Genomic DNA, 14,919 nt, shown 5'->3' with positions numbered 1-14,919 from the left:
CTTTTCCTGTTGGCTGCAAGGAGAAGCCTACCATAATATCTCTGTACTTCATGTCTCAGCCAAAGACTCCTCCCTTGTGCTGCTCTTGTCATCTGCCTCCATGCTTTAGCAAATGCCCTATTGTGGTACCAATTACACTGTGACTGACAGGCTTTCTGAAGTCAGCAGAGGCCAGGGCCTGTCATGAGGCTTTTGATAGACTATGAGAACAATCAAGACTTACTGTAGTGTAGAGTCATTTGGATCTTCATATAGCATGGCCATGCTTGTACATTGCTTCACAAAAACGGAATAAGTTAGTTTTTATACTTGTATGAATAAATGATAGCTCACTTAGATACATGGACAGAATATGGATCCCACAGATGGTTCATGAAAAGCTGTCTTTAATTGTCTGTTGTATGTGCAGCCTTGGGACTTCTGACCAGTTAATAATACACATTTTAATTAAAATTAAAAAAGGAGGTTGCTGTAAGACTCACTTCACAGGTCAGTCACAAAGCCTACATGTAGAAGACTCTCCTCAGGTGTACCAAGGGCTGGCTTGAGGTCTATGCATTGTTTGTTCCCATCTGAGCATGACAGACTTTGGCTCTAATAGGCCTGGGGCTGCCTATTAGAGTTGAAGACACAGAGATGTTAGAAGTCCTGACATTCTTCTTGGCTTCACCTCTAGTTCTTTATATTTGGAATACAGCCACATATATGTGGCCACTTAGAATATGAGGAGGCCTACTTACTGTTTTCTAAAATGAATAATTTCAGAAAAATGGGATGAAATAGCTAAGTATGAAAACAGAAAATTACCCAGAATACTGATGGAGATACAGGATGGAGATAGTGAATTTCATAAATTATCGATTCTGAAGGATAAAGGCATAAATCTTGAATCACCAGTTCCAAAAAAGAAATTTTTTCCTATCAAAATGCAACATGGCTGGTCTTGATTATTTCCCTTTACTTGATTTTTGACTATCCTGGGTAGTTTCATCAAGGTTAGTGAAGAAGTCACAACCTTCCAAATGCAATATCTAACAATAAAAATATTTAGAGTAGTTGCTTTCTTTCATTTTTCTGTCCTTTTTTTATTTTAAAACTACAACTCAAATCATTTCAAAGCAAAGTTTTCTAACACAGTATAAATAGAAAACACAGAATAAAAGATCATTTCATTCTGGAGCCAGGCAACAAAATGTCATGACCTTTGTCCTTGGAGTTTGATTTTCAGTAAAATTTCTTCATAGACTTTTCTAGTAATCAAGTGTTTGGAACAGTAAATGTGGGAAAATTTTACTTGAGGACAGCACTGCTTTCTAGGATATGATCCAAGACTTTTGAAATGAATACTGAATGGGGCCCTTTATAAGAAAGTGTATCCAACATTGCTAGATCCACAGCAAAGGCCCCAAGGCCCAGAGCTGCATCACACCCTTGAACCCCACCACTGAGAGCAAAAGACCCTCCTCAATACATCTTTGAAGGATTACATTCAGTCATACATGCCTTCTGTCTTTTGTAAAGAACTGGGGGACTACCACACTGCATTTCAAGGCACCATTTTTATGCAAAAGAATGCTTCTGTACTTTGATGATTTTCACAATCTCATTCAAGTAGAAATAAATCAGTGAGCAGCCTGGGCTAACATTTTTCCTCAGTACTGCTGTCATGGGCAGGACTCAAAGGGCAGAGCACTGGAACATTCCATGCACTACTGTAGTAGTTTGAAAGAAAATGTCCCCCAAAGGGAGTGGCTCTACTAGGAGGTGTGGCCTTGTTGGAGGAAATGTGTCACCGTGGAGGTGGGCTTTGAGGTGTCATGTATACTCAAGATACGCCCCAGTGTCTCAGACCACTTCCTGTTGTTTACAAGATGTAGGATTCAGCTATTTCTCCAGCACCTTATCTGCCTGCACCCTGCCATGTCATGATAATAGACTAAATCTGTGAAATTTAAGCAAGCCACCCCACTGTTTTCCTTTGTAAGAGTTGCTGTGGTCATGGTGTCTCTTCACAGCTACAGAAACTACTTCTCCTCTGACACTGGTGAGTGAGATTATAGGAAGCAGGGGAAAGCATGGCCTTTTCCCAAGTGACCACTTTGATTCCAGATAATGTGAGGGGGAAAAAAAAGAAGAAATCAGCATGAAGGAAAGAGGATAAATTCCTTAAACTTTCTTTTAAAATTTCACTTTATTTTTGTGTTTGTGTGTACATGTCAACTTGACACAGGCTGTGGTCATCTGAAAGAAGGGAGTATCTGTGGAGGAAATACCTCCATTAGATTCAACTGTAGGGCATTTTCTTAATTAATGATTGATGTGGGAGGGCCCCAGACCATTGTGGGTTGTGTCGTCCCTGGGCTAGTAGTCCTGGGTTGTATAAGAAAGCAGACTGAGAAAGTCTTGTGGAGCAAGCCAGTAAGCTGCACCCCTCTGAGGCCTCTGCATCAGTTTCTGCCTCCAGGCTCATTCCCTGTTTGAGTTCCTGTCCTGACTTCTGTTGCTGATGAACAATGATACAGATGTGTGAGCCAAATAAACCATTTCCTTCACAAGTCGCTTTGGTCATGGTGTTTCATCACAGCAATAGTAACCCTACCTAGGACATGAGTGTTATATACTTGTTGAAGAATTGTCTGAAGTCCAGGCTGTTTCTGGGACTGGGTACATTCTGAGCTGTCTAGGTTTAGCAACTTTAGCCATCACAGTGATGTGTAAGTGTGAGCCAAATAAACCCTTTCCTCTCCAACTTGCTTTTTGGTCATGGTGTTTCATCACAGCAATAGAAACCCTGGCTTGAAACAAGTCCCTTTAATTTAATAGCAAAAGATTGATATGCTATACACTTGATGCTAAATTTGGATTTCATATGTACTCGTTCCCTAGTTTAGCCTCTAACACAGAAGAGTGATACTTTGTTTCATCTTGCTTCCTATTCCAAGTCTATGGAGCTTTTCGCTCCTCTGTGAAATGATGGATGCACTTCAATTAGCAGCCAGAACTCTTCCTTAGAGCCCATAGCCAGACACTACTGGCAATGTTGGTTTCCTATCTAGAATTTATGAAATAAACAACCTTTTCCAGTGAGCTGAACAACAGCTGAGGATTCAGATAAAACACAATCTTGACATTTTCTCATGTACAAGTGGTGGGGGTGCTGAGGATCCATCTCATAGTCTTCCGGATGCTAAGAAAATGCTCTATTCCCTGGACTACACCCTAGCACCGGTGCACATGTATTTGAAGGACTCGGGGGAGGAACAGGAGGGGTGGAGTGGGGAAGGCGGGGTTGGGAAAGCAAAGTACTTTGAAAACCTGGTAAACCTAAGTCATAATTTTCATTTTACAAGTTGGCTGACCACAAGCAAGTCAGTAAACAATTCATGTATTTTAAAATCTATTCTGTGTGCGGTGGAGATAATGATTCCCACGTCAAGAGGCTGGAGGCAATTAAGATAACGCACACAAAAACACAAGTGTAAGTACTGTCATCATTGTGAGCTGAGTACGAAGCAGCTAAAAACCTTCCATTTCTGCCTGTCAGGATTGGGTAGGGCACTTTCCTCTAATTACATATCCACCCAGCTTCACCAAAACTAACTACAGCGTGCAAAATTATAAGCCTACAAAGTAGTTCAAGCCCACTTAAATTTTACTACAAGAGAATAGAAAACAAACCACCACAGGATTGCACTAAATTAAAGCTGAACTGGAGGCAGTTGACGTTCAATACAATTAACAAACATTGCTATTACACGTGACTTTTTGTATTTAAATAAAACCAGCCCAATCAGTGACTATGACATGCACCTTATAGCTGAGGAGGTAGATATGTAGAGAGGTAGGGGATTTTTTATTTTACAAGATTGTTTAAGCATGGTACATCTGCATATTCGTTATCAAATCTTAGTTAAAATCTGCTGACCTCAAACACAAAATGCAGTAAAAGTTAGAATTTCTTTTTACAGAAAATCAGTTTCTTTGAGGCAAAAATTCCATACATCAAAATTAGCATTTCATCCAGTGAATTATGACAAATGTATTCAGCCTCAAGTCCTTCATTATAATCCTGACACAGCAGACTATTCGTCTCATGCTGTTCCTGGTAACCCTTTTTATGTTTCACTTTATTTTATTTTTTAAATTTCATTTATTATTATTATTATTATTACTATTATTACTATTACTATTATTATTGGTTTCTCATGACAGGGTTTCTCTGTTTAACAGCCCTGGCTGTCCTGGAACTCATTTTTTTTATATATATTTTTATTATTATTTTATTTTATTAGTTCAAATTAGGAACAAGCTTGCTTCAGATGTCCATCCCTTCTCCCTCTCCCTTCCCTCCCCCCCAACATCCCACTGCCCCTAGCCATCTCCCCTCCACTCCCCAGGCAGGGTAAGGCCCTCAAAAGGGATGTCCTGGAACTCATTTTATAGACCAGGCTGGCCTCCAGCTCACAGAGATCTGCATGCCTCTGCCTCCCAAGAGTTGGATCAGAGGTGAGCACCACCACCATCTGGCTTGATGTCTCTTTTTAAACTGTCTCTTTGGTGTGACTGTGGCCTTTCACAAGTGTTGTTCTGTTTTCTGCCATAACTGTTTTGTTTTTTTTCCTAGAGTTTCATTTAAATGTAGTCATGTAGCCTTTTGATTCCAGCTCTTTTACTGAGTCTAACTCATCTGAGACCCTTCGTGCTGCATCATAGCTGCTCTCATCCTTGCAGACAGCGTATCCGTTTTGGTTGCTGAGCGGTGTTAACTTCATGGGTACACCACCATTGCCTACCCCTCCAGCCATCATGGATATTTGGAACGGTCTAGTTTTAGTAGTTATGAATACAGTAGTCATGAACATTTGCAGACAAGCCTTGGTGGGAAATGTCTTCATTTCATTTGGATAAATGCCTAGGTGAAGGGTTGTGGGTCGTGTTAAGCGTGTGTTGACTTTATAAGAAACTGCCAAAGCAATTTCAAATTGGCTGGACCATTTTACATTCTCACCAGTGGGTTCCAGCTTCCCCACCCACCAACAACTGTTACTACCTCACTTCTGGACTGTGAGTATCCTAGCAGGTGGGAAGGAGTGGCCTTCTGATTCTGCTTTGATCCACTTCCCATGATGCTGACAAACTTCCCACTTCCTCATTTACTACTTACCTGCCTTTGCTTGGTAGACAGCGTAGTCAACTCTTTGACAATTAAAAAAAGTTCAGTTTCTTGTCCTCTTTTGAATGAGTTATAAATGCCTTTTGTATTTGGACACATGACCTTTATCAGATTCTTTTAGAAATTATTTTGTTCAATTGGTACCGGTTTCCCAAACTATGAGGTCACCTTCAGCACCTTGAACTTTGTTTCACCTCCCATGCAGTCCTGGTTCTAACTGACACTGCACACAGAATCTCAGACTTCATAGCCGCCACAGCCCTTCCATTCTGGCTCCCAGCTCTTACCCAGCTCTTTATGGCAACATTTTATCTGGCTTCTATGATTCTGCCCAGCTGTCCATTCCACCCTAAACACAAAAATCTCTGCCATCCTGTGAAACCACAAACCAGACCATGCTGCTCTTCTATTTGCCCTGAAGGCTTCTCTTGACCAACTTCAAAAAAGCTACAGGTGTTTACCAAAATGGAGACAATTCCGTTTATTATATTCTGAGAGCAGATTTGGCAGTATACTATAACACTAAAATATAAACGTGGCCTCTAAATGTTCCCTCCCACTTATCATCAAAATGCAACACATTTTATGGAGAAAACAGTACAATTCAAATGGCCGCCTAGCTTTCAAGTAGAGCAACTGTGGAAACAGATAAGCCCATAGCTTCCCTGGCTGACTCAGAGGCAGCTTAGCTGAGAAATGAGAGCACAGCACAGTCAGGGAACACTGCTTGATGCCCCTCTTTGCTTGATCCTTTAGATAACTGCACCGGTATTGAATAGGTCTCTGAGATTATTAATTGTGTGATTTCCAATTATTATAAATTCATCTGTTGGGTGTTATAGTTGTTACTATGGCTCCAAACCCTTTAGCCCATGTCAAGTCTAAGCTCATAATTCTTTATGCTCAGATAACAGGTTAAGTAAAATTCCCCTACGATCATGACAACCAAGAGGTTAGAACCAAGGCAGGCATCAAACCTCTTATCTGAATGCTTAGAAATGACCAAAATGACCCTTCCAAGTCTGCCCAAATGATTTAGCATGCCTCTATTAGAGTATGTTTTCATTTTTCAGAAGCAATAAGGATAAAACCCCTAGGGACAATGATTTCAAAGCAAGCTTTCAAATTTGTTTTTCTATAACACAGAGACTAGCCCTCACCTCCTGAAGGCCAGCAAACGAAGTAGCTGGCTTCGAGAAGCATGAACAACTCCTCCTTGAATCTCACATTAGAAACAGGATTTCCATGGTTATTTTTGAAAAGGGATAGAAGGTTTTTAAATTCAGGGACTAATGAAATTTTATGTTTCCCCTGGGGAAACCATTAGACTTCTGGGAAATATCCATGTGCCTTGGTTTTTTTTTTTTTAATGTTGATAAATTGAATGACCATGAACTGAAATACAAAAACTGAAATTCAAAACCCACACTGTTCCTTGAATGTTTCAGCTCAAGGGCTCTAAAGGTATAACGTTTCAAGCCAGATAGACAAAAATAAATCATAGGTTCAGAACCCCAAATCATATATTTAAATAAGAAGACAAAGTTAATAATAGCTGCAAGTAAACATTGTTTTAGACACTGAACCCACTCGCTCGAGTTTTAAATATTTTCTTCAAGAGTGAGGAATATGACTATTTCTGCAAGATTCCAATTTGGTCTTAGTTTCTGTAAAAATAAAAAGAAAGCCATGATGTGCTCTTAAAAACCTATTCCTTAGGCGTTTGCTATCTGCTTTCTATTTTGTGAGCCAGTGAGAACAAAACCAACGCCCTTATGGACACAGGACTTCAGTGTGAAAATAGATGAGGTCAAGAGTGAAAACAGAACAAAGGTGAGCCTGAGGCCACTTAGTGCCTGGCAACCACATTCTTCCTGGCCTGCCAACACCCTCAGGCTACAAGGTGTTCACTGGCCCCCAGCCTCCCATGGGTGCAGGAGTATCCTAACCTTACAAATTCGAGAACTGACTTAAAGGGCGGAGTTTCAGACAAGTCAGTGACATTTATTTTGGAATATATCAAGAAAACATGACCCCGAGTCCTGCTTTGCTTCATATAAGGTCCAGCCCATGGAAACGCCTTTGAGGGAATTTGATAAAGTGCAGCTGCATTTTCCTTCTCTAGCTACACTCATGTCAAAGCAGATAACGCTACACTGGGCTTAACTCTGAGACAGTAGTAACAATAATAGCTTTGTTTATTGATCTCATGTTAGGATGATATAGCACCAAGGATCTCCCCCATGGCATCCAATTTATTACTCATAAAATAACTTCTTGTGAGATTTGCCCATTTGCTTTTATTTAACTAGGAAGAACACTATGATTAGAAACGTTCAGTCACTTGGTACCAAAACATAGTATGTGATACTGAAATTTGTACCGGTTACATCTTTCTTTTTCTTAAAAAAAAAAAAAAAAAAAAAAAAAAAAAAAAAAAAAAAAAACTTGCTACATTTTTATTTGTTTACTTGTGTGCATGCTACAAAGTGCTTGTGGAGGTCAGAGGCCAACTTGTAGGGGGTCAGTTCTTTTCTTCCACTGTGTGGGTTCCAGACACTCAGGTTGTCAGGCTTAGTGACAAGCACTTTCATCAGCTGAGTTATCCCACTACACACACACACACACACACACACACACACACACACCCTAGTCTTGCTACTCAGTCTAGGTTGGCCTTGAACCCCAGTGCTGCTAGGATCAAGGGTGTGCATCACCACACTCAGCGCAGGCACATTCTCCTTCTGTATTGTGCTTACGGTGTCCATATTGCTTTGTGTTTTGCTTGCTTTTCTTCAAAGGCTTCTGGCATTTGGACAGGGACATCAGTCTGCCTTCTGTTATCATGGTTTCGACGCAGACAAAACCTTCACAGACCATGAAAATCAACACAACAGAGCTTCTCGTTTTCCTTCCAGTGACCCCTTCCCAAAGTGGGCTTCCATGACTCCATGGGTGAGGTGAGAATTGCACAAGCTGCCCAGCCATGGAGTTACTTTCAAACTTGACTCTGCTTGCTTCGACTCTTGGGATTGGTTGCTGTGGCTGACGCATCACCATTTATTGGTGCCAGCAATGTGGTTCAACTTGGTAAGTATGGTCGTGGGATTTTAATCCTCTTTTCTTGGTTTGCTGTTTGTTTTGATGCTCTGATTTTTGCTTTTTGAGACAGAGTCTTGCTGTGTAATCCAGGCTGACCTCACATTTGCAATTCTCTTGTTTCTTCCTCCCAGGGGCTGAAATGACAGGTGGGGTTTCAGTCTCTCTGACTGGTTCAATTGGTGCATCTCTCTGGTGGTAGAGACTTCACTGGTTTTACCCTGTTATCCTAATTTCTAAATATTCAGATGCCCTGGACTCAGCCCCTAAGTGTGTTCTTCTATATAGAATTTTTCTCTGTGTACTCTCATTCTCTGAATCCATTCTTTATCAAGACGACATCTTTTTATATGGTGACCTCACTAAGCCTTCTGACTGACACATCCAGCTGCCCACCCAACTTGGATACCTAAGAGCGAACAGTCCCAAATCAAACTCCAGGTTCCCTCTTCTCCTTGCTAGTGACTGACAACCCAGTTTCCACCTTTGTTCCAGCCCAAGAGTGGAGTCCACCAGGATCAAATTCCTCAAGAACAGCTTTGTCTCTCCAAGCTCCAGCTATAATCCACACACTTCTCACCAGGCCTTCTGAGAGTTTTCTCCATCAAGCTACCATTGTCTCTCACTGCACTGGATCCCCAAACATCTCCCTGCTTTCAACTTTGACTTAATCCTTAAAACACCAGTCAGATCATGCCACTAAACTCAAGTCCCAGGAAAAACTTCCCACCTTTTCAGAGCAAAGGGCAAAGCCCAAACCATAGCCTGCCAGACTCAACAGTATTTGTCCTTGTTTACCTCTCTTAGTCATCTAATCATCTCAAACTGGCTTTTCTTGGCTGCCTATGCTTTTCTTCAAATGTACCAAATACATCCCCACTAAGGGCCTCTAACCTTGCTGTCTCCACTTTCCAGAACTGACTTCCTTGTCCCCATGTTTTTTCCAAGTCTCTGCTTCAAATGCTTAAATGCTACTGCCTGGACCTCTGGCCCCTCTTCCTTCAAGCCTACCTTGTCTCTCTGACCCACTTTAGTTTTCCTCCTAGTATTTTCCACTGATATATTTCATATCTTCTATTTTATTTCCAATGTGTTCTACCAAAAAGGTAAAGTTGGAAATGCCAAAGCATCGATTTTGTTCACTACCTAAAACTTCATCACACAGAATAGGGCTAGACCCTCAGTGTAACTATTTGTGGAGAGAACGGTGGCACAACACTGTGTCCACTAGAACCCTGGCAACATTATCTCTTTCCTGCCAGCACTGCCAGGACACCTAAACTTCAGGTCTTCCCTCATGGCCCACATGCCATATTGACATTTTCCCATTAGTCATTAAGGTGCTGGCTCACTGGTGCCGTTGAGGACCCTCCCTGCCATCTTTAGTCAATAGCCAAACCTTTATACGTAGCCATCTTATGATCCCAAGAAAACCACCATGGTTCCAGAGTTAATTTAAAGTAATATATTGCTTCACACACAGAGAGATTCCTTACATTAGTGTATTTTTCTTTAACTGGGGAAGAAAACTCTTTCCTCTGGAAGGTTCTTGGCAAGTCTCCCTTCCCCACGACAAAGGCCAGTATCTTAGAGCAAAGGAGGCTGGGAAAGCAAGGTGCTAGTGTCAGCTGCCTCCGTGACTGAGGCTGGGAAGTGTGGTGGAGAGTACGGACAGTTGCTGAAGAGGGAGCAAGAGCAGCTACAGAAGTGCATGTACTTTTAACTGCAGAAACAAATCCTTTTATTTGTGTTCTCTTGCCATCTTACAGACTTGATTTTTGCTTAATGGATATCAGTTACTTATTCTGTATCCATGGGAATAATATTTGGACATTTTCTTCTGTTTCTATTGTGCTCTACAAATATGAATCCATTAGTGTCTTCAGAATGTTCTCAGGACTAATGCGTTCATACTTATAAAACACTTGTGGCAATACTTTGATACAGTAGCCTATGAAGCAATATGTATTATAAATCGAGTTGAACTTTAAATAAGCTCAATCAGTGCTATCATACTAGAAAATATCTGTTATCTGTATATCTACCATCTATCATCACCTATCCATCCATCCATCCATCCATCCATCCATCCATCCATCCATCCATCTATCATAGTTCTAGAACTCAAACTCAGGGAATTGTATATGCTCAGCAAGCTTTCTGTGATTAACATCCTAACCCTTGGTTTTACAAGTGGTGATCTCATTATATGGCCCAAGCTGGCTTGAACTTAACAATTATCCTGCCTCAGCCTCCTAAGTGTTGGGATTATAAGTATCACAATGTGTAGTGTAAAGATGTCTTACTTTAAGAAGCACTAGACTGTCAAAGAAAATCTCTAATTTTTAGAAAGATGTTAATTCATCTTTAAGTGATTCTCCAGAACTGTGGCCATATTCATGGGATCACAAGAAGATGGGCAAAAGTAAGGGATTTCTCTACGTGAGCATCCCTTTCTGATTGTTGGTTTTGTTTTGTTTTGTCTGCCTTTTCATATTTTAACACGAGATTCCAGCCTAGCCTGCTAGGAAAGGGTGTACATCCTCTGGGGAGCAGAGATTCCCATGGGAGAGATGTCTTTTTCAGCTGTGGAATTCCAGTGTCGTGCATAGAGGTCTTTTCTTCAGATCCATTCAGTTTCTGCTCAGAACACCCAGTGTCCAATTCTGGTACTAGTGTGGGCAGAGAGTGGTAATATGTCTAGCTGATTGGATAGGGCACTGGCCATCTTAGAACCTCATGCAGAGAGTATAACCAAAGCAGTTTTACTTAATAGCCACCCTTTAGACAATTTTCTTTTCCTTCCTTCCTTCCTCCCTCCCTCCCCCTCTCTCTTTCTCTCTCTCTTTCTTTCTTTCTTTCTTTCTTTCTTTCTTTCTTTCTTTCTTTCTTTCTTTCTTTCTTTCTTTCCCTTTCTGAAAAATTTATCTTCAGTCTCCTGCAACAATGGGTAACTGGGTGTAAGGGGAGGTGAGTGTGCACCAGTGTAAATGGGATCAGTGACCAAGATGTGCAAATGGTCTGTACAATGACACTGCCCATGTCCACTGTGCCTGCTGTCTGTAGAGTGCCAAGTCTCTCAAGGTCACAACTGCCCTTCTCTGGTATCTTTTCCCCAGGCCCTGAGGTCTAACCTCCAACACTATTAGGCTCCCTAACTCTGGCTTTGCTGTCTCTTTGCTGCTCAGCTTCTCATCTGAGGTTTTATGTACATGTTCAAGTCATTTTAATGAAGAATGCAAAGCAAAAATGAGGTGCAACCAGTGTTTTTTTTTTTGTTTGTTTTTTTTTTTTAAGTAAGATTACATAAACTCAAATCTGTCAGGGAACCAAGTGAGCTTGAAGGCCAGCCTTACTGGTTCCCAAAATAAGGGGAAGCCCAGAAAGAATAAGGGAACCAAGGTCACTGGAAGCAGAATAGAGAGGCTGTTAGGCTCTGATTCTTACAGGGGTCAGACAGCTTAATTATGCATCTTGGTCTCTTTCCCAATTGGCTTTGTGACATTTGGCACTTTCTTTGTCTCATTTTCCTTCTTTGTAAATAATAGTAATAGTAGTAATAGTAATAGTAATAGTAATAGTAATAGTAATAGGGGGTAATAGTAGTCACCTAATTCATCAGACTGGGGCCCACAACTTAGGGATTAACAGGCCTAAAAACACTTAAGAGAGTACTTTTTTCCTTACTTGTTTTTTAAATTAATTTTTATTTAAATTAGAAACAATCTTATTTTACATACCAATCCCAGTTCCCTCTCCCTCCCACCCTCCCAATTCCCCAATAACCCCATCCCAAGAGAGTATTTTTGAGATAGAAATAAATTATTTTGGATACATTCAACTAAATGTTTGTACTAGAGGACTCTCATTTTATTATTTATGTGTATACATGTTTTGTCCATATCTATATTTGCATGCCTGATGCCCACAGAGGCCAGCAAAGGGTGTCAGTCCCCTGAGACTGGAGTTACATATGGTTGTAAGTTGCAATGTGGTGCTGGGAATTGAAGCCAGGCCCTCTGAAAGAAAAGCAAGTGTTCTTAACTACTGAGCCATCTCTTTAGCCCTAGAGAGATATCTTAATTTAACAAGCACAAGAGATAATTTTCTTTGTAGATTTGTTCTGCAGGTAACAACTGAACCAACAAAGTAGCTGATAAAGGGAGCGAATGCCTCTGGAGAAGCCTTGGCTCATCCACCTCTGACATGGGTTTACTTGTATCAAATGAAAAATTATACATTACCCAAGTTTTCAAAACAGTGTCAGTTATCTTCTAAAATTATTGACAATTCTAGCTTTTAAGAATGCCATGCAGTATCCTTTTTTCTCTGATCTGCCCTACAAGGGCACAGGATGTGGCTGTCCTGGCTGTTGTTATATGAACTTGACACAGGTTAGAGGCATCACGGAAGAAGGCAACTGAGAAAACGGCTCTGTTAGATTGCCAGGGAGAGGTCTGTGGTGCATTTTCTTTATTCATGCTCGACACGAGGCCTAGCTCACTGTGGGCAGTGATGCCTCTGGGAAGGTGGTCCTGTGTAGTAAAAGACAGCATTCTGGAATAAGCCATGGGGAGCAAGCCGGTAAGCAGCACTTCTCTATGGCTTCTGTTTCAGCTCCGGCCTCTGGGTTACTGCCCTGGCTTCCCTCAATGATGTGAAAAGCTGATCAAATCAGCACTAAGATGAAATAAACCCTCTCCTCCCCAAGCTGCTTTCAGTCGTGGTATTTATCACAGGAATAAAAAGCTAACTATGAAGGTGTTGGCCTAGCAGGTGCGAGGCCCTGGGTTCAATCCCAAGATCCATTGGAGGAGAGTGAAACAAAACAACCATTTGTGAAATTGATTTGTGGGTTAAGTTTATCTCAGGTAGAGGTAGAAACTGTGATGTGTTTCTTCTGCAGCCAAGCATTTGTCTGCCTGCAATGTGACATGTTGCTACTCTGTGTGACATGGTGATTAAAAGAAACAGCAGGAGGAACGTCACTTCCTGAGAGACATGGGCTCGGAGATGGGTGGAAAGTATGCAGCCGTTTTTTCAGAGCTGGGGCTACAGCTCAAGGACAGCACTTGCCTTGTTGGCCCTGGTTTGCACCCCCAGTGGTACCACCAATTACTTAATTAATCTAAAGATAAATTCTAATCTAAAAATTATAATATGAGGAGAGATAACATCACACGTTCTCATTTCTTAGATATCAGAGTTGGCTGTTTTGATTTTGGGGGACAAGAGGAGTGCTGGGGATCAAATGCTTCAGAAGTGTGCCACAGCCTTTTAGCTGTTCTAAGTACAAGATGCTCTCCACTCAACCAGAGGTCAGGGAAGCCCACTCCAGTTCTTTTGTTTCATTTTGTTTTGCCAGACAGGGTTTCCTTTGTGTAGCCCTGGCTGTTCTGGAACTCACTCTGTAGACAAGGCTGGCCTTGAACCCAGAGATCCCCCTGTCTCTGCCTCTGCCTCTGGAACCCTGGGATTAAAGATGAGTGCCACCACTGCCAGCCCACTCCAGTTCTTCAGCAGTGACTTTCTGGGTGTCACATACCCAACACTTCTCTCTAGACCAGTGGTTCTCAACCTTGCTAATGCTGTGAACTTTAACACAGTTCCTCATGTTGTGCTAACCATCAACCTTAAAACTATTTTTATTGCTACTTTATAATGCAATTTCCCTACTGTTATGAATGGTAACATAAATTCTATTTTTTTGAAGTCAGAGGGTGGTCAAAGGGGTCACGACCCAGAGGTTGAGAATCACTGCTCTAGGCTGTAGCAACTTTGTCAGTGAAGGCACAGCAGAGTTACTGTGGCTTCCAGTCCCTGCAGATGCTTTTCCAGAATCAGGCCTGCTGTGGCTCCCAGCTGTGGTACGGGTTGCAGGCTCTGGAAATATGTGGAACCGTTTTCCTCACTGGCAATCATCCTATTTTTATGGCATGATTTTCTAATCTGTCACTATCTTTTTCAGTTTTGTTTCTATTGAAGTAGAGAAAAAAATCCTAGGCAGACTGACAATTTGTAAACTCTGCTGCCAGGGAGTATCAACTTAATTAACAAAACTAAGTAATTCTTGTCGGTGAAAGTTATGAAACCTTAACATTTCAATATGTTAAAATTTATTGTTAGTGATAGGATTGTCCTTAGCAATGCTAAGCTCAGGCCTTAAAAGAAATATACCCTACAATTTAAAAGAGGAAGAAGGGGACTGAAGAGATGGCTCAGTGGTTAAGGGCACTGATTGCGCTTCCAGAGGACCCCAGTTTTATTATTAGCAGCCACGTGATGGCTCACACCATTTGTAACTCCAGTTCCAGGAGTCCAGTGCTGCCTTCTGACCTCCGTGGCCACCAGGCACGCACGTGGTACACAGACATACACGTAGACAAAATACCCATACACGAAGATAAAAGATAAAAAAAAGTTAAAAAGAAACAGGGCATTAAATTCAAACAATGACCACCACAGAAAGTTTTTAAAGAGACACTATTCCTGTGAAAATTTTCTAAGCCATTTTATTATATGTCTGTGTTTATATTTTTCCCCTTCCAAAACCAAATTATTTTTGTAAAAATGGTTGACAAAGGCCCCAATATTCTCATAAAATACATATGGAACATATAAATTTATAATGGTCTTCAACATCAGTC

General features: G+C 41.2%; 1 long non-coding RNA gene across 11 annotated transcripts in view; it reads right to left on the bottom strand.

The window, feature by feature from the left end:
* The window catches only part of LOC100758509, a 75,697-nt gene that overhangs the window by 59,081 nt on the left and 1,697 nt on the right, over positions 1-14,919 (bottom strand). The window lies entirely within an intron of this gene.

Source organism: Cricetulus griseus, chromosome 3, assembly GCF_003668045.3.
Source record: "Cricetulus griseus strain 17A/GY chromosome 3, alternate assembly CriGri-PICRH-1.0, whole genome shotgun sequence".
In the NCBI taxonomy this organism is placed as follows: domain Eukaryota; kingdom Metazoa; phylum Chordata; class Mammalia; order Rodentia; family Cricetidae; genus Cricetulus; species Cricetulus griseus.
Note: the sequence above shows the minus strand (reverse complement) of the source record. Positions and strands in the feature narration are given on the sequence as shown.